The 19,939-nt window shown below is 47.9% G+C and overlaps 1 protein-coding gene across 2 annotated transcripts in view; it reads left to right on the forward strand.

The window, feature by feature from the left end:
- The window catches only part of LOC144178228 (dopamine D2-like receptor), a 773,504-nt gene that overhangs the window by 483,415 nt on the left and 270,150 nt on the right, over window positions 1–19,939 (forward strand). The window lies entirely within an intron of this gene.

The following is a 19,939-nucleotide window of genomic DNA, read 5'->3' on the forward strand; positions in this document are numbered from 1 at the left end:
AATTATTTGGTCTATCTTTGTTGCACGTACACTGCGCACTGAATACATTATTTATGTTATAATAAGGAAAAAATCCTTGCTGTATTATTTTTCTTTGATGTAAACCTTGCTCTCATATCATGTTCTTTATAATAATTTATAAGTTCTGGGCTACTCCTTCTGCTAAGCACCCTTGTTTGTTTGACTGTGAACAAACACCCGACGAAGGGGCACAGACGCCCGTCAAGCCCAATCCTTTGAGGCTTTTTGTCTGTGCCCCGGATATCTGTAACACGTCTGATGTCGACTAAAGAAAGAAAGACAGATAGACAGACAGACAGACAGACAGACAGACAGACAGACAGACAGACAGACAGACAGACAGACGGATGGACGGACGGACGGACATACGGATGGTCGTTCGGTCGGTCGGTCGGTCGGTCGGTCAAAATTTTGTGTTTAATTAGGCCAAGAAAAACTCTGGCCTTTAAAATAAGATAGTTGTATGATTGGCTTAAGAGTACGAATTGTCTCTCAATTGCCGCCGTTTGTTTAAACCTCGTTTGGTTAAAACTGCGCTTGAAGATATCTTCTCTGTTGTGAGTACACCACCTCTAAAAGCGCTTAAAGGGACACTGATGTGAATTTTTCAAGCTCCTGTTTTGGCTTGCACTGCGTGGGCAGGCTGAAATAAACGCACTTGTCATCGTTTATCCGGCCTACGAGGCGGTGTTTATTTTATAAACCCCGAAGAAGAAAAATTACTCTGCGCTGTCTACGGCGGTCGCACTAACAAAAGCAGTGACGTCCATACAAGGTGCTACGGGATTGGACGATGTCCAAGATTACAATTCAAGCCAGTTAAAGTTCTGCGAAACAACATGCTTGGTATCCGGATTTATCGTTGGCTGGCCATTATCGATATCTCAGTAATCGGCATACCGTGGCTGTAAAATGCGTCAGATAAGCCTACCAGCACGGCTTGAAATCGTAACGATCACTAGCCGTGGCGTAGGCATACGCACGGGATGAGCGCCCTCCGCGGGACCGGAGACGCTCTAATGCGATGCGTTTTTGCCCCTCCCTTTGAGCTTGCCTGCCTCGTGCCTGTATCGTAAGAGGCATGTGTTCGAACCAGGCCAAGGGTCGGCTTGTTCGGGACTGTACCCGCAAGCAGTCGGTGCTTACGACAACACCGTGCCAGCGAGAACTCACCAGCGCGTCAGTGTCAGGGTGCACGTGTTCTGCGAACTCGCTCGTGGAGCAGTGAACATTACAGCGCAAAAATGGTGAATTCAGTATGGAAAACATTGCGCAAACACAAATAAAACAACTTAAAAAACATGGGCTATCAGGAATTCGAATTTGAGAATAGCAAAACACTGCACCTTGGGCTGCAGACTACTCGGACCCACGATTTTTTTCTTTATAACGGTTCGTCTCGAATGAAAAACAAGGTTAAATAAGGATAAAAACATTCGCCACCTTTCGTGATGAAACAAGTTTAAAATGTGTTCAGCTGAAAAAGGTCATCAAGCATTGGTAGCCATTGAGAGGTTTCTTAGCGCCCTGTATACCTCACGAATGTTGACCATACTCTCAATAAAGTGCTCTCTGGCGGGCCGTGCACCTGGATCGGCATGTCTGCGATAATTAACCGCATCGGAGACAGCGTGGATTCCCAACAACCCAGGGAGCAGGCTGGGATTAGGAAGGGCTACTCAACCATGGATCACATCCATGTCGTCAATAAAGTGACAGAAAAATTCGCAGAATACACTAATCCCCTTTACATGGCATTTGTTGGCTAAGAGAAAGCGTTTCACTCAGCAGAAACCGCAGCCGTGCTGAAAAGCATTAAAGTATTAGGGAACATAAGAAACCTACATAAGGTTTATGGACGACATAAGGGATGTACGGGCAGGATAAGTCTCCACAAGCAAAGCGATAAATTCCCCATCCAAAAGGGAGTAAGACAGGGACACACTAATTCGGTAAAACTGTTCACACCATGTTTGTAGAAGGTATGTAGAAAGGTTGAGTGGGAAAACACAGAATTGAGTACAAACGGAGAATACGTGAGTCATTTGAGGTCTAAAGACGACATAGTGTAGCTGAGTGAGACCGCAGAACACCTGCAAAATGTTTGAGGAACTACAACCAGAAAGCATGGCCGTGGGACTAAACAGAAATATGAATAGATATAAAGTAATGAGGAATAAGCATGCCGCAAGCGCCCTCTTCAGCTTAGGAAACGAGTCGCTTGAAGTAGTAGAAGAATATAATTACCTCGGATAGATGGTTAGCGCTGACCACTACAACGAAAGAGAAATCCGGAGAACACTTACGGGCTGGGGAGCACTCGGCACGCACTCTCAAATAATGAAAAGTAAAATACCTCTGTCACTCAAACGAAAAATCTACAACCAGTGCATATTGCCGGTGATGATATACGGAGCTGAAACTTGGCGACTACTAAACAACTAGAAAGCAAACTTAAATCCGCCCAACGGGCCATGGAGCGAATAATGATAGGAGTAACACTCGGGGACAGGAAACGAGCTTCATGGGTCAGGGAACAAACTTGAGTAGATTATATCGTAGCTCAAGTAAAGAAGAAAAAAGGAAAGGACTTGGGCTGTTTATGTGGTTTGACGAACCGACAACCGGTGGACAATTAGGGTCTATTTCAAGAGATGGGTGCAGAAGAAGGGGAAGGCCATTAATCCGATGAACGGATGAAATCCGGTAATTCGTTGGACATCAGTGGACTCGAGCGGCGCGGAAAAGGAGCTGTTCGAAGTCAATGGGAAGGGCCTTCTGCCTGCAGTGGGCCTGAGTAGACTGTCGTCGTCATCGTTGTCGCCGTCGTCGTTGTTGTTGTTGTTGATGACGGTGATGACGATGATGATGATGATGATGACGACGACGCCGGATAATATCCAAATAAGCTTTTCTCTGTTTAAAGACCGACTTTCTACTCACACTGAACCTAAATTTGGTTTCCCAAGTGTAGCGACGCCTTCTACTTAAAGCTGATGACGGGCGAAGCAGACTTTCATCTTTTATAAATAATTTACGGCACCACTTAAATTTATATCCAACTTCGTGTGCCGCTGAGGTCTACCAGAAAGCGTGACAATCTACATTATACACCATGTAACAATGGTCTGTCGATAAAAGTGGGGCTCACACTGTATATTTTCAGTTTAGCGTTTGCTACCCAGTTATTGTGGACCCTGCGCGTTCTATCCGGCGAGCATTTTAGTGCACCGTTTTGTATCACGAGATGCTAATGCTCTTCGTTCGTCTGGCGAACCGATTGCGAAGCCACTCGCCTATCAACATAGACAGTGTCTCCAAATATGCAAGTCTTTCAAGCCAGTCCGTTGCTTATTAACCATGGAGCTGAGCGGCAGAACAATACAGGCATATCAGGCGATAGGACGCCCTTGCTGGCACGGGGATAGCGAAGCGTAGGATTCAACAGGGGACAGGCGGTTACCTGCACGTCGTAATCAGAATTTTTTGCGTAATGCGGGGTTCAACAACAAATGAGCTCCCTTTCAAGCCTGGTGTGGCAATGTAGCCAGCGCTTGTGAAACGTGCTTCACAACTCAGTGAACGCAGTCATTCCGTGGTAGCACAGAGCCGTCATGCGCAAGTATGAAGCGAACGCCTGCGCAACGCAGACAGCTTCGACCGCCGGCCCGGTTGGACTGACTTCGGGCAGTCGCGTTGGTTTCGAGCCCCGTGTAAGTTTTGGTGACGCATGAGGGCGCACATGTGAACTCCACATCACGTTTTTTTTCACGCAACAATTAAGCCAGCCTGTCATGCGGATCTCTCAACTCTGTCTGCAAAATGTGACAGCATTTTTTTTTTGTTGGAGGGTAGGTGTATGCGCATTCGTACATTATACGCTTAAGTGCCACCGTACCTTTTTTCATGATCACTATGAAAACACATTCTTCTTTACTGTTCTTTTTGTATAGTTCCTGATGCAGTGAACCTGAGTTGGCTGCTGCTGCTGGTGCTGCTGCTTGTTTATGATGATGATGGTTATAATTCTTACTTTTATTGCTCTGAACATCGTGTCGCGTCTGAAACTGTCCTCAAGTATACTTATTCAGTTCTTTCATATTTATTTCATATGTAGATGCCGGAAGCCGACGTTGCGAATATTCTATACTTTTATTTAGAATGAACTTATTCATTGTGAAGAGCGCATGCCTTTGCGGCGAGCAAACTAGATGGAAACAGCAGCGTTTCCTCCTGTTCTCCGTTTGCATCGTCCGCGCTTTTCACAATGCTCCTGCCCCCTTGCGCGACAACGGCTCCGTCTCTTAAAGCATCACCACGTTGGTATTCACGAAAACCTAATCAGCAAAGTTGGCATTTTGCAGTGTCACAGGCAACCACGCTAAAAGAAGCTCCCATCAGCAGTGCGTCATGCGCTTTCGTATCAATACTCGTACCGTTCGCTCAGATACTTTGTAATGGGCGCAGAAGAGCATTCGGTGGCAAGCATGGCGCTGCATTTACCGCGCCCCCATCCTTACAATTGTTTTTTTATTTGTTTTGAACACGAAAGTGTTTTATCAAATCAAATCAAATCAAATCATCTTTATTTTTCCAAATAACATTTGGAAGGAGGCCCGAACAAAAGTGGAGGCTGGTACACTTGACAAAGGTTCGGGTTCCCCTTTAAGAGGCACAGCGAGAGTAAAAAAATCAACAAGCAAACATTCAGCAGAATCAAGTGCACAGAGCAAGATAGCAGGCACAACAGCGGAATCAATTACACAGAGCAAAATGATAACTTATTCACGATAACACTGCCATACAAATGAGAAGAAAGCATTTCATCAACATATCAATAAATTAATTGATTGATTGTGGGGTTTAACGCGCCGACGCAACGCAGGCGATGAGGCGCGCCGTAGTGGAGGACTCCGGATTAATTTTGACCACCTGGGGATCTTTAACGTGCGCCGAAATCTCGTACACACGGGCGTTTTTGCTTTTCGCCTCCATCAGAAAAGCGGCCGCCGCGGCCGGGAATCGAACCGGCGACCTTGTGCTCAGCAGCGCAACGCCTTAGCCACTGAGCCACCGCGGCGGGTAACATATCAATAAATTCAAATTCAAAATTTCTCCCGAGATATCATTCAGCATGTACAAAAAACGTGCGCAGTTTTGCCCGGCTACACCAAGATTTCGCTGACGTCATATCCGTCACGGAAGTGACGCCAGTACAACGAAGCAAGTGGCCTGTAAAGGGTGCACCCCTGCACAGGGGGTCTTCTTGCGTGGAAGCAACCTTTAATTCTAAAGAGTACATTATACTTAAGGTTGTTCGTTTTCAGGGTTGTATATTTTAACACGAAAGTGGTTTATGCCGCGATACCCCAAGATTTCACTGACGTCATATCCGTCACATAAATGGCGCCAGTACACCTTTGCCGAAGCGACCCGTCAGCAGGACGTCGCTCGCCAAGCACACACACAAGACAGTCGCCGATCCGTTAATCATGCTCAGGTGCACATTTCGATGCACATTTCGATGCACATTTCACTTTCGTGTTTTACCGGTTCATATGACAGAGGAATCAACCACACTTTTTTTGTTTCAAGCATGTACGTATGCAGATAATCGCAACGTTCTTTCGCTCCGTGAGGCAAACTCGAATTCAGCTTTCCGTTATATGTAAATAGAATTGGCATGCCGAACTTGCAGCTCCGCGGATGGCCTTGGCTCACATCATCGAGCAGTCGGCACGCGTGTGGGCCATCTTCACTGGCTCTCGGGCTGCACTGCAATGTCTGGCGTCTTTCCCCAAAGATCAGCTTGTGCTTGATGTACAAGCTTTGCATCTTCAACCTCTGCAAGCGCACCATCAAATAGCACTCCAGTGGCTCCCTGCCCATTGCGGGATAACTGGAAATGTGAAGGTGGATGTTGCAGCATCCACAGCGCATGAACAACGTGGATCAAAATTACCGGTGTCATTTTCTCACAAGGATGCTTCAGCCCTTGCATCCAGTGTGGCATGGAGCATGCAGCGATCGTTTTGGGCAGACGCATCCCGTCATTACGCGCCCCTCTACTCTATCGACCCGCATTGTAATTTTAAGATGCCACCTGGACTATCCAAGCATGATGAAGCAGTACTGCACCGCATGCGGTTGAACGTCGCGTACACGCCATACTGCTGCTACAAAATCAACCAGTCCACCTCGCCTCTGTGCCCACAGTGTGGTGTGCATGAAGATCTGCAACACCTCATACGCGACTGTGCGCGCTTTAGTACACAATGAATGTCTCTCGCAGTGTCCCTGGGCCGGCCGCTCTCCGTAGGACTAGAACTGAGGGACGTATTAGGTCCTTGGAATTCTCCAAACGTGCCGCTCGTGCAACGAAAGCCTTATTGGCGTACCTAAAAGACACAAGTCTGATCAGACTTGATCAGAAATACGCTATACCAATTCGAGATTAGCTTGTCTGAAAATGCCGTCTAAAGTCCCACGTAAACGCGCCTCCTCTCTCACCCGCACACCTCTGTCGCTCTTCCCCTCTCGCCTCGCTTTTTTCACGATAGACACGGTCGAGGTTTCCTCAAGTCAATGCAATTTTCCCGCATTCCACTGGTCCCGCGTCATCTATTGTAACATTTCGTTACTATTGGATTAGGAATTCCGCCACCAGGTATAAGACTTTTTTTTTCGAAATTTTCGATCAGAATATTGTTTCAACGCGTGTTTTAATGTATAGCATTCTCTGCCGAGTACCCCACAGCCAGTACCGTGTAACGCCCTGCATTTCCACAAAAATGCAGATTTGGCGAAAGTAACACCTTTAATCCTTGTAATGCGTAAATGGCATTAATTTATCGGTCACAATTTTGAAAGACCAAAGAATAATAAAAATCCAAAAATAAAATTTTCATAAAAGTGATCTGACGAAACCAGACACATTGTTACGGTGACGTGAAGGAAGACGTGAAGCGAAGAGGTATTTATACAGTGTATTTACAAGGCTGAGGGCACCGCGCATGCAAGAGCGCAAGAATCTCTTCTACTTCTAACCCTGTGCCCGAGTCCGAGCTTGCTAGCGTCATCTTTTTGGGTGCCATCCGCCACATGTTAGAATGTTGTACATAGGCTGCGTACTGGCCCTTGCTATGCTTCCTCTTCGGCTGCGACACCGTAGCAATATGCATCTTATACATCTCCTTCCGAAACCGAACAATAAGTGAAAAATGTCCGCAAAAGAACGTTCAAAATACGAATAAAAAATATTGAAAATGGCGAACCGTGTAACGTCCTGCATTTCCACAAAATCTAGATTTGGCAGAAGTGACACCTTTATTCGTTATGATAGCGTAAATAGAGATTATTGATCGGACAGAATTTTTAAAAACCAAAAAATAATAAAAATAAAAACAATAAAATATTTTTAAAAATCATCTTACAAAAGCGAAAGTATGCATCTCTCACATCTCCCCTCCAAACCGAGGAATATAAGAACAAAAGTCCGCAAAAGAACGTTCGAAATACGAATAAAGAATAGCGCAAACCGGCCGACTTTGCAGTCCACCTTGCATCTCAAAAAAAAAAAAAAACATAATTAGCAAAGTAAAGGCACCTTATCGCTATAGTGGTATAAATTTACATCACTAACAAAATAAAACAAAAGGGAACTTAAAAAGAACAAGATAATACAAGGCCTTTCGCCGCTCATAGCCTTATTTGGCGGTAAAGAACTCACACTCTAGGCAAGCGACATAAGAATGCTACCCATTACTAGACAATTCTCTGAATTTCTACAGATCTTTACTTGTTATTGCATATATCAACCGTAGTATTGCAACACGTTGAAATACGAACAACGGAGCGCGCAGCTTTCGGTACGTGCCGCGCAGCCTGGCGACGAAGCGCGTATGCGCAGTGCGATCAAGTTACGAGAGTTCGTGTCCCACCTTGGTACGGAAAGACCATCGTGCGGCGTTTGAGCATTTTGGTTTGTATTCGCGCCGCATTCGGCGCCCGTTCCCGGGAGAGTTATCTAACTTCGCCGCTGCGCTGAGTGAGAGAAGACAGCGCATTCAGCTATATTTCTTTATTTTTTTATTTCATGCCGAGCGCTCAGCAGACGATGCAAAGACGGTGGTCTTTGCATACCAAGGTTGGTCACAAACTCTCGAAACTTGTTCTCTTTGCGCGTACGCGGCCCGTCGACAGGATGCGTGGCGTCTACTTAAAGCCACGCACTCTGCTGTTCGTATTTCGGTGTGCTACGATTGCACACCCAGCAGTAAAATAAGCCGGGGCACGCGAGCGCGTGGCAAAATATATCGCTGCGACATCTGACGTCGCATTTCTGCTGTCGAGACATCCATGTGCGCGTGCGCGTCCAACCACGCTCACTGCCCTGTCTTTTCTTTCCCTTGAAGCAGCCAAGTCGATCACATACAGCGTCTGTCCATAGGGTTCACTTTCTTTGCCAACATTCCTCTCTCGCACACGCTTCGGTGGCGAACGGCGAGGGTGAAATGCGCGTTGCTCGCTCTGCTCCGATCCAACAGATAACATGTCCTACCCGTATCGGTGACGATCTTGTGCCACATATATCCCATCGCGTCTTTGTAGTTTTTCCCTAAAACATGCAGTTGGTTGGTAACTAAAAATGTGGCACACCAAAACGGAAAGGAATTGAGGCGAGAAATCGATTGTTTTAATAAACTGTGATGAGGAGTCACCTTGCAGAAGTACTAAAGCCGATATTGACAAAAAGAAACGCAAACATAGATCGGCGTGGTCGTAGGTTTGACAAAAAAAAAAAGAACACAAATAGTAACAGGTTGCAATACGCGTTGTATTGATTGACACTGATACAGCCCAAATGTTTTACGTTTAGACAGCGAAAAAAAACGATATTGCCCTTAAAACAAATATATCGAAATCTTGTTGCAATGCATCCTTTCTCAGAGCCAGGCAGAGAGAAAAGTAGGCTTCACCCTCGCCTTTCGCCGCCGAAACGTGGGCCAGAGAGACTTGTTGAGCATAAAAAGGGACCCCTAGAGCCAAGTGCTCAATGCTATCAGCGTTGCCGCTTCAAGCGAAAGAAAAGACGGGGCGAGTATGCAGGGGTTGGACGCGCACGCACACATTGGTGTCTCGATACCAGAAATGCAACATCAGATGGCGCTGCAATGCATTTTGCCACTAAGGTCCCTGAAATTACTAAGGTAGCGCCATCTTTAGATCTCGCCGCCTTTCGCCCTCGCCCGCGCTCCTTTCCTCCTTCGTTTTTAGCCATTTTCTTTTTCGCCGGCGAACGCCGCGCGTCATTGGCCAACGGCCAGTGACGTAGTGCGTCGTCCCCGCGTTGTTTGTTTTTTCTTCTCTTCGCCGCCACTGTCCATTTAAATTCGCCATTTTAGGCTCAGCTGCCTCGGAGCAGGCCTTATCGAAGCCGCCAGCGTATAACAACCGATAACAACCGAAGAGTCAGCTGCTCATTTCAAACAAGTGTTGCGTCGGCGTCACTTTATGTAGCTTCGCGATGCCGAGTTGTTGTGCCTTCGGCTGCTCGAATAACGTCAGTGCAGTCACGGCCAGCTCGGCTGTAGCAAGCTGTAATTTATTAAAGCCCACATATGAATCAATGTTAGCTGTACAGCATATAAAGGATTCACAATTGCGCTTGTTAGCGCGCTTCTGGCCTTGGAATACGGTAGTTATTATAGAACTGGGCACTACAGCTAATTGTAAGCTGAGCGCATTCTTTAACTGCGCGTTCTTTGCGCGAGCCTGTTCCGGATATGCCCGACAGGGCCTTACTCGAAGTAATTGTGAACGCCAATCGCACGAGCATTCCTATGCCACGGACGCACTGCCAAAAGTACAGCCGTCTTGGGCGAGGCCAACGAGGAGACGCGAGAACTTTGACCTTGACAGCAGCCTATAACGACGTGAAGGTGACATATATTTTGCAACAGCGTCAAAGCACCGGAAAGTGCACGGAATAAAGGTGACATGAATGTCAGTAGCTAATGCGGGACGCATACTGAGCGCTGCCTAATGATGTACAACTAACGCAAAAAACGCGAACGCAAAAAAGCCAGCGCAGCGCTCGAACTGCCGCGAACCAAGGTCACCGCGAACCATGCGCAAGCCCTCTGTGCAGCGCTTGCACGACCACAACTTAATCACGCAGATGCAAGAACGGAATTACTGTAACAGAGCAATTTGAAACGTCCACGTTCGATCCTTTAGCGTTCACGAACTATCCTGAGCCTGCCGCACACGTAAACAAACACCGCGCTGCCCGTATGCGCCAGCGCCATCCATCCCGGAAATATCCCCTTCTACACAAAAATATACAACAAAACAGCCTCACTTAGGGCGTGTTGGTAATACGGGGCCCTAGAAATACTATGTAAGAGAGCAGTTTGAAACGTCCATGTTCGATCCTTTCGTGGTCACGAACTATTCTGAGCATGCCGCACACGCAAACAAACCGCGCTGTCCGAATGCGCCCGCGGCCTCCAGCCCGCAAATATCCCCTTCTAGACAAAAATATACAAAAACAGCCTCACATAATGCCTGTTGGTAAAACGGGGCTCTAGAAATACTATCAATGCTACCAAAGAGCGATTGCGGCGCGAAAACAAGAGCAAACTGCACGAAAAACTGCAGCGAGCGGCCCGAAGCGTTGCGAGGGCGTCTGCTCTGAGGAAGCCAACAAAGATGGCGGCCCCGCCGCGGAGTTAAAGGAACTCCGGGGCCGCGGGTGAGGGGAGAGAAAAAAAACAGGAGGACAGCGGAGAAGCAGGGAGCAGTTGGCGCTACCTTAGTAATTTTAGGGACCTTATTTTGCCACGCGCTATGCGTGCCGCAGCTTATTTTGCCTCCGGGTGTAGTTTCAGTTAAATTAGCTCGGCCTAGCACCCCTATGAATTGATTTTTTGCCTGAAATATGCCTGTTTTGTTTTTTGCTCAACAATGTTGGGAAGTATGAGGGGCAGTACCCGTCTTTGTGGTTTGTAAAGGTTTTGCCTATAAAACCAGTGGTTTCAGGCTGCTTTTATCTTTTAGCCGAGCGACTGTATAGAGAAACAGACAGACAGAGAAACGAAAAGTTTCTGGTTGTAGTAGCCCAAGAAAGACTATAATTTTTAAAACAGCCGCCACGGCTGGAAGTCGAACCCGTCTCGTAGTCACCAGCTTGCTCCTAAGCCACGGCGGGGATTTTTGAGTTGAGTTTTTATTACTAAGACCGTAGTTTTTGCTCCGTGCATTAGTGCAGGGAGGGCCCATATTGGTTGTGCACCATTATATTAAACACGACGTGTAACCTACTGGTTTTTACTTCAGAATGATTCTCCGCATTCCCTCATTCTCTTTGCATTTATCAGCAGTGAAAAATTGTCGAAGATAACTATATTTATCCACCTATTCTAGTATTTCGGGCTGCCTCACCGCTTGGCTGTTAACACTTGGTGATTTCTTCATGGTTATCTTTAGTCATGCAGCAGGAATTTCGGAATTCAGTTCCTGGACCAATATTTTCCCGTTTTATGCAGACCGAATAACCAACAGGATGTCGTCCGCAAGTCTTAAGCGACATAAGTGCTTCCCATTTACTAGTTTTCATGACTTCTCCAAATGAAGCGCCCTAAAAACCCTCTTTAGACTACAAGTAAATAATCTTGACCAGATGGCATGCCTTTGACGCCCTGTAGTTCGTATAGTCTGCAATAACGTTACAGCTGGTGCGCACACTCACGGGCCCCATGGCGAATAGTCACTTTCTTCTGCTGCAAACAACGCAAATAACGACTGTGTGGGATTCACTGGAAGATTGCGTAGTGCATATTCTTCGCACCCGTCGTCAGCTGAGCTAGCTGTGGTTTTACGCTATAGTTGGCCGTGCTATCAGCCATTACGACCATCTTCTTTCGAGGCCAACAGCTGCAACTTCCGGACAGCTCTCGCCTGTCTGGTTGGTTGTCGCGACGCTACGTTACGCCTTTAGCTGGCTGTCAATAAAAGCTAGCAACAATGATATGTTGGCGGCGTGCTTACTTTTCCCCGGTTCGCTAGTGCAGGCCGGTTATACGAAATACCGTGTGTGCGCCACTCGGCGGGCGCGACGGGAGAGCCGCTTGGATTACGTCTGCCTGCGGATATGTTTGGTTAGAGCAAGGCCGAGCCTGTGGCCGCCCTCCGGGTTGCATTAAAGGACGCAAACATCCCCCGCGGGGCTCCTTGTTAGCCCACCCTGACGCCGCTGGTGCTCGATGCGTACACACGAGGTCCTGGGCTGCATTAGCGGCACATACGTCTCCCTCGGGGCCTGGTGGCTATTTACCCCGCCCGCGTCCACGCGGGGAGAAACGCCAGCGGACACCGTCATGCTGGCTCCCAAATGTATACGGCTCTCTGTCGGAGGACCGAGGCGGACGGCAAAAGATGTGTCGGCACGGCTTCAGACGTACAGCCGATAGGCGTTAGCTCATGTTAAGTGCTCGGACGCATGGTGATCGAGGGACTGCTGCCCGTATCGTGACTTCGCCGTGGTCCTTTCATGGCTGGTTTGATCATAGCACTTGACTAAAGGACGTAGAAGTCACGGGCGACCTTTATGGTCCTTTTGTTTGTTGAACCAGGTGTAGTATGGGGTCAATAAATCTGATCTCTTGGTTTGGCGAGGTCATCTGTACTCCCAGAAATGACGAACCTGTACACACGTGGGATTAGAGAAGGCGAATTTGCGTAGTTAGAGAACTCACGAATGGTTTCAGAAAGCCATCTTTGGCACTTTATTTAACTAAACTGGAAGAGGACGCAGCTGCAGATGCCGTAAACAAGCTGGAACGGTAATCTTTCATAGAAAATAATCTGTCTTTCTTAATCCTTTCTGTTTTATTTATGAGCGTTCTAAACGCATGCTGTTCCCGCAAATTGTCTGAGCCATCGGCGGCAACACCAGTTGGCATGTGAGAGACAACGCGTGTTCTTATCGTTCAGAGTAATCACTACCACCCATTTGAGCGCTAGCTCGCCTGCCTATCAGCCCGGTGCAGCTACTGGGCAATGCGAGTTTTAATTCACTAAAGGCAAGCCAACTAACCACACGTGGTCTAGCAGACATCCAGGAAGTATGCCGCGGTGTGAATTCTTGTAGTCCATGGGGCGTGCAAATGCGGTAAGTACCATTTAAGTCTCGCAAACAAACCGCAGTTCGGTTTTCTCCACACCTTGAGTGTAACCTAGCGTCATCCATATAGCTCTGACTCGTGATAAAAAAAAAAAAATCCCCGTCTTTTCGCACTCTGTGGACTATTAGCCATTAGGTCCGACTGAGACCTTAAAGGCCGTCGCGCGACGCGGGTGAAGCTCCTTGGGTGCTGTCGGTGTTATGACCTTACGGTCGGGAGAGAAGGAGAGAGGGCTCTTTAAAGGGGCCATGCAGACAGCATACAAGTTTGTTTTATGCGAAAAATTTCGTGTTTTATAGTGCCCCCAGCGCTTGCCCGGCAGCAATTATTCACTGAGAAATTAATCAATTTAGGTTAAAATTTTAATTCCCCAGCCAAATCGCGTGCTTTCGTGACGTCTGCAATGAAGTCATAATGGCGCGTATTCAAACGAACTTCCGCTGCGTCATTCGGCACTGCAGCCTTGCTTGCCGTCAAACCGCCCAGATGGCGCTAGCGTGGTCAGCCACGCAGAGCCTTCTATCTACGGACCGTCGGCCCCCGTTGCTTTGTTTCTGACCGCATTTATACCTGGGTTGTTTTTGTTACGGTAGAAAGTAATCGTTTCATGAAACATGGGGTATGCTTGACAAACAGAGTCACGTAAGGCAATATCGCTTACGCCAATCGGCCAGTGCCGCATAAGACAACTCCAAAGCCGCGGAATGCTGTGCAGCTAAAATAAGCATAGTGCGCCCAGTACCAACAGCAGCGCGCATAATTGTCTACGTGTATTTTCGTAACTTTCATTGTTCACCTTACCATTCTCACCGCTGTAAAATGAATATGCGTTACATTTAGGCGCAAATAGCTCGTTCGGCAATCTTATAAGCCCCGCCTCACTTGCGTTTGTTTTTGCCGGCCTCACTCAATCGCAGAGATGGCGCGTAGACATCATAGGTCCTGTTACGTGAAATTAGCTAGTGGGTCGCATGGCCATTCCCTGTTTTCCTCATTAAAGAGCTTATTTGAGCGAAGTGTGCGTTAAAGGTGGTGTCAGTATGATTCTAACGAGGCAACTTTCGAACGAACCAAACTTGTGTTTTGTCCGCATGGCCTTTTTAATGTGAACTGGTGAGGTCAGGCAAGGCTTGCTACGCCTGCGCGGGGTGACTACAATGATGAGTGGTGAATATTAGACATTCGGGGTACAGCAGAGACAAGACAAACAAGAAACGTTAAAAACGAGAAACAAATGGAATGCTGCTTCTAGATTCTGAACATAAAAAGTACATCTGAAAAGAAAATCGCTAATGTGAACTCTGAATCAAAAAGCAAACAAAACGGTGCAAAAAATTAAGTAAGAACACTAACCAAAAAATAAATAGATGAACACCCCAGCGCGAAAGCACTGTCTGTGATCAAAAGATATTTGTCCAGTTCAGAGTCTCATACGAACCGGAGCAGAACTTTTGTACCCAAGGCACTGTCAGCACTATTGGCCCAGGGCCCAAGAAAATGACAAAGTTCGAGCCTGCCTCCACGACGACACGAGACATGGAGCTGGATGCAGTTTTTCGCGCAGCATCGAATCGAGGGCAGACGCACAATAAGTGATTTACAGTATCACGCACGGCGGAAGTCTGGCACAGGCTTAAACTTTAAATTTCGAGTAAACGCTACATTCAGGCGCACTCGGTGCAACACTCCTTCACACCGCTTGTTGAGGCCGCGTGGGAAGCGGCAGTCACAGTGCGGTCCAATAGCCTGCAGTGGTAGATACCTGTGGTGAGGGCCCTGTAACTCCAAAATTTGTGCACTCTATCCACTTGCGAGGATAATGGATTTGCTGTCCTCTCGGGAGAAAGGAAGCTGGGTCGTGTTGCTCAGCCAGTGGCCTGCGCTGGCGGCTGCGTCGAATCTAATGTTGCCTTGTATGCCCAAGTGTCCAGGCTGCCACTGAAGAAGGATGTGGTTGCCTTCGCGCACTGCCATTGTGTGAATTTCGGCGCTTTCACATGCAAGCTAACTGCGGCTGTTGTGAATCTTTCGGAGGGCTTGTAAAGCACATCGCGAGTCGGGGAATATTACCCATTGCTGAGTATGATGCCCGCTGATGTAATGAAGTGCAGTGCTTAGAGGTGCCAATTCGGTATTAGTCGATGATGTTTTGGGGCTTAGTTTTCTTTCGATTGAGCACCGGGCTGATGGGATCCACACGCCGACGGCGGATGAGACCAAGAGAACTGAGCCATCCGCATAAATATGTGTGTATCCTTTGTAAGTATTAAAGATATACTCGAGCGTGAAGAATTTGAGTGCGGCTGCGGGCATGACAGACTTTTTCCTGATTCTGGGTGTTGTGATGCATATTTTCCATGGCGCCAGTATCCACGGTGCTAATGTTGACTGTTGAGGTCCTTGAAAATTCGCCGGAAGCAGGTGTCTTATAAGCTGTGTGGAGATTTCTGCCAAAGGATGCGTATGACACCGAATCAAATGGCGCACAGACGTTCGAAGTACCTCTTGGCGTTGTAGCACTGTGGCGGAAACGCACCGAGCTTCGCATAGAGTTCCAACCGCCGATGTGCATTTAGGTAGACCGAGGCAGGTGCGCATAGCTCTTGCCAGAATTGAGTCTATGACCTTCAAGCTTGTAGGCGACAGCTGATGTTGGGCCGGCAGGCTGTAACGCAAGAGGCCAGCAAAAAGGGCTTTATATATAGGCAAAAGAGTGAGGATACAGGGAAGCCCCAGAAATTTCCACCGAGTATACGAATAATGCGCACAAAAGGCAGAAGCCGCTCTTTCAGTCGCCGAATATGTGGAGCCCACGACATTGAGCGGCCAAACGCAACACCGAGAAACTTGTGCGACTTGACATAAGGTATTGGAGTATAAGCATCACTCCACCTGAATGCTATCAGACCACAGCCTATGAGATTTTTTTTCTCATCTTTAGGATTGCCTTCTGGAGTGTGGCGCGAATGTTTCGACTGTTCCTGCCTCAAGCCCAGATACAGATGTGGTCTGCCTAGAGTGAATCTTTGGGCAGGACTGCTGGGAGGCATATGAGACACATACTAAAAAGCGTCGGGCTCAAGACGCCGCCCTGAGGAACTTCATGCGTGGCGGGATGTTTGGCCGTTTCGGCATCATTGGTGACCATGTAGACGTACCGGTGTTGCAAGTAGTCACATAGCCACTGGAACATTCGTCCTCGAAGCCTTATGCATGTCATCTCTGTTCGAATGGCTTGGTGTGCGACTCTGTCGAATACTGCCTTGATGTCAAAGAAAGCTATAGTGTGTTTCCAGCTGTTTTTTGTCGGGTGGAATCTGACACCAAAGAAAGGATGTTGTCTGCGCTGCTACGTCCTCTCCTGAACCCAGATATTTGCAATGGATAAATGTCTCGAATCTAAAAGTCCCAAACAAACCGTTCCAGCACAATCTTCTCCATTAATTTGCCAATACAACCTAATAGTGCAATTGGCCGATAAGAGTCTATATGCGTTGCTGGTTGGCCTGGTTTGAGAATCGCCATGATCCGGCCAATCTTCCAGCAGGCCTCAAGATGCCCGATGTGCCAGGATTGATTGTAGAGGGAGCGCAATTCCTTGGGACCAAAGTAGCGTAAAGCAAAAAACGCGGTTCCATCAGCGCCGGGAGAGGAAGACAAGTTCAGGCTTCCCAACGCCGTGGTAAGCGCTTCAATGGTGAAGGGTTCATCTATCAGCGTCGCGTTCGTGGTGTAGTAGCAGAGTGGGGATACGTCGGAGATTACCACATTGCGGGGCGGAGTGGTGATTTTAGTTCAGATTTTCTCTACCACGCTCACTTCATTAACGCAATTCAGGAGAGCCACGGCTGAGAACGGGTGGAGTGGGCTTGGTGGAGTTCTCAAGGTGCGAAGCGTTTGCCGTATACGCGTGAGTGGTTGGCCTGGATCCAGTCGACAGCTGAACTGACTCCAGCGCTGTTTAGCGAGATTACGAATGTGTTTGTGCGCCCGTCTAGCTGCTTGAATATCATCCGGAGACGTCGTTTTTGGTGCTCGCCGCTCTGCTCTCCTGCGAAGTGCCCGAAGACGCTCGTACTCGATGTTTATTGCTGATGCCCACTTGACGAGCACACAGCGTCATCCGGATGCAGACCTTGCATTCGAAACAGCGTCAGGAAACGTCTCGTGGATGTTAAGAGTGGCACTCCTGTCCTTCAGAAAATCTCTGAAGTTCTGCCAAATTGTGCCATGCACCCTGAGTTTTTGTGGACCTTCACAGATTCCCTTGATGACCGTATATGTGGGCAAATGGCTACTTCTTAAGATCACTACGTAGGTGAACCACGACGCAGTTGTCAGCAGGGAGGCTGATATCATCGTCACATTCAAGGCACTCGATATTTTTCACGGAAAATTGTGGCGCTGCCCGTGTTTAAGATGTGCAATGCAGCGTTGCTACCGACGTTTAGAAGACGATTTCCCCGAGATGGTGTGCTTCTGCTGCCCCAAGCCGGGTGATGTGCATTGAAGTCACCCGTCAATACATGAGGTGGTGGCGAGTTGTCCAGAATAGAATGGAAACGCTTGATGTCAAAGCGCGCTTGAGGAGCTAGGTAGCCGTTGATGACTGTGAATTTTACGGCATTGCGTTCCACCGTAGCCGCGACGACTCGTTAGAAGAGTCCTGGGATACACTGTGGACAACAAATGTGAGGTCACTGCGAAAGGACCGCGCTTTGGTCCATGTCTTTTGTGGATTCTAAGAGCGAATAGCCAGAAATGTAACCCTGGATCGCAGGTTAGTTTCCGACATGGCGATTATCGCGAAGCGGCGCTTGCTGGCAAGTTGCGGGTGGCCAGGTAATCGTGAGTGTACCCCATAGGCATTCCACTAAAGTATGGCCGCCTGATTTCGGAAATTTTGTAGGCGCATTGTCGTGCCGGTGCTCAATGCTAGTGCTGTATGAGGGGAGCAACGACATCGAGTAATGTTAAGGCCCCACAAACCACAGGAGACGGAAAAGGAGCCAGGAAGGACTGCACAGCGTCCAGCAGCACTGGCCATGAAGAGCTTGAGGTATGGCTGGGCATCTGTGGCTGCTGGCTCGCTTGGGTTCGGTGAGGACCGCTCCGCGCCATCCGTAGTGGTGTTGAGGTTTGCGAAGCAGGATCTGAACTAGAGGAAGGTGATGTGATTGAGGCTCCACGCTGTCCGGTAGCTGAGATGGAAGCACTTAGCTATGGTAGTTTTCAAATTATAGTGTAGGGGGCTTAGGAGTTCATTTATGTCATGAAGGTGCGTACGTGAGTCTTGGCTCTTTTAGCTGGCAAATATTGATGCTTTCTTCAAGAAATACGCATTCGAACTTGCTTCGAGTTGTTTGTGTGAATTAATGAAGTTTATTACTCCCATTCCCTCAGTACTCTTTCTCTTCCATCGTAGTGGGACCTCGTCTCAACCCGTGCAGGAAATTATACGACAGGTTGTTGATTTTTAAATACTCTGTTATGCATTTATACATCCTCTAAAATTTCGTGTGAATGCGGGATTAATAATTAGTAACTAACAGATGCCTGTAACTAACAGATGCCTGTCACCAGACCTATGTAATGCCAATGCTTCAGCTATCTTCTATGAATACTTCAGCTATCTTCTATGAACTATACTTGTTCCTAGTGATTTGTGGAATATAATGGTTACGTAGCGGCACATCGGCAGCGGGTACCGAACTAAAAAGAGGTTAGAAATCAAGTTCGGCGCTCTTACATTTCCTCGTGTTCAGGCTTAGTATATAATTTCTTCCTCGTTAACCGCAACATCAGCGATAGCTAGAGACAGCGAGGACTAATAAACGATGTATATTGGCCGTTTACGCAGATAAAAACAGAATGGTGGAACAGATTGAACGCGCCCTAATTGCGTGCCGGAGCATTAGTAGCTTCACTTTCTTTTTTATATGAACTAGACCCTGCGTCTTTTGTCATTATGGATGAAAAAAATTGGCTAGAGTTACTAGTTAGTAAGCAATGGGGCTGTACCTGATAAAAAATACAATGCATTAAAATTGTGGAGGCACAAGAGCCGTCAGCGCTTCGTAGGACCAAAGAGTTATGCAAATATGGATACCCTGTCCGAACTGTAGCCTCGCTTTTCTATTGCTTAACGTCCTGACCTACTGCACTTCGCTGTCCAGTCGGCTGATCTCTCGAGATTCCCGCATCCCCACTCGCCTGTTTGCTAATGCTGGCGGCGATCTCGTCAGAAGCGATTATGGGCAAGCGCCGTGGCGGCCTTTTAGAGCCTCGCAGACCCGGCATGGCTTTGCGCAAGCAGCTCCATGCATTAATAAATCCTGTCTCGACTCATCAACCTGCACAGTTGTGGTTCCAGGTATGCATTAGGCTTATTCGGTCCCCCCCTCCCCCTCCTCCTCCCCGCGCATTTATCGGCGCACGGGCTCTCCAGGAGCGTCATTCCATCATGTCAAGCAAAATGTCAGACTCCCACGCGGGACGGCATGCATTTACGGCTTGTTTGCGCCTTCAAGATAAGAGCGCTCTGCCGTGGCCTGTATTTCTCCGGCTGTCTTCCCACTATCAGGTGCTGACGTTGGGATGCCCGAGCGCAGAGTCGCACAATGCACTCGAATGCGTGACGTTACGCCTACGGTTTCATTCTATCTCGACAGTGACGTCTTGACACGGCTGGACGCTGAGGTCCCGGGGCGATCAAGGCTGGGGGGGACATT

This window comes from Haemaphysalis longicornis, unplaced genomic scaffold, assembly GCF_048455015.1.
Source record: "Haemaphysalis longicornis isolate Haplotype H1 unplaced genomic scaffold, Haemaphysalis longicornis Haplotype H1 scaffold_4, whole genome shotgun sequence".
Classification (NCBI taxonomy): Eukaryota; Metazoa; Arthropoda; class Arachnida; order Ixodida; family Ixodidae; genus Haemaphysalis; species Haemaphysalis longicornis.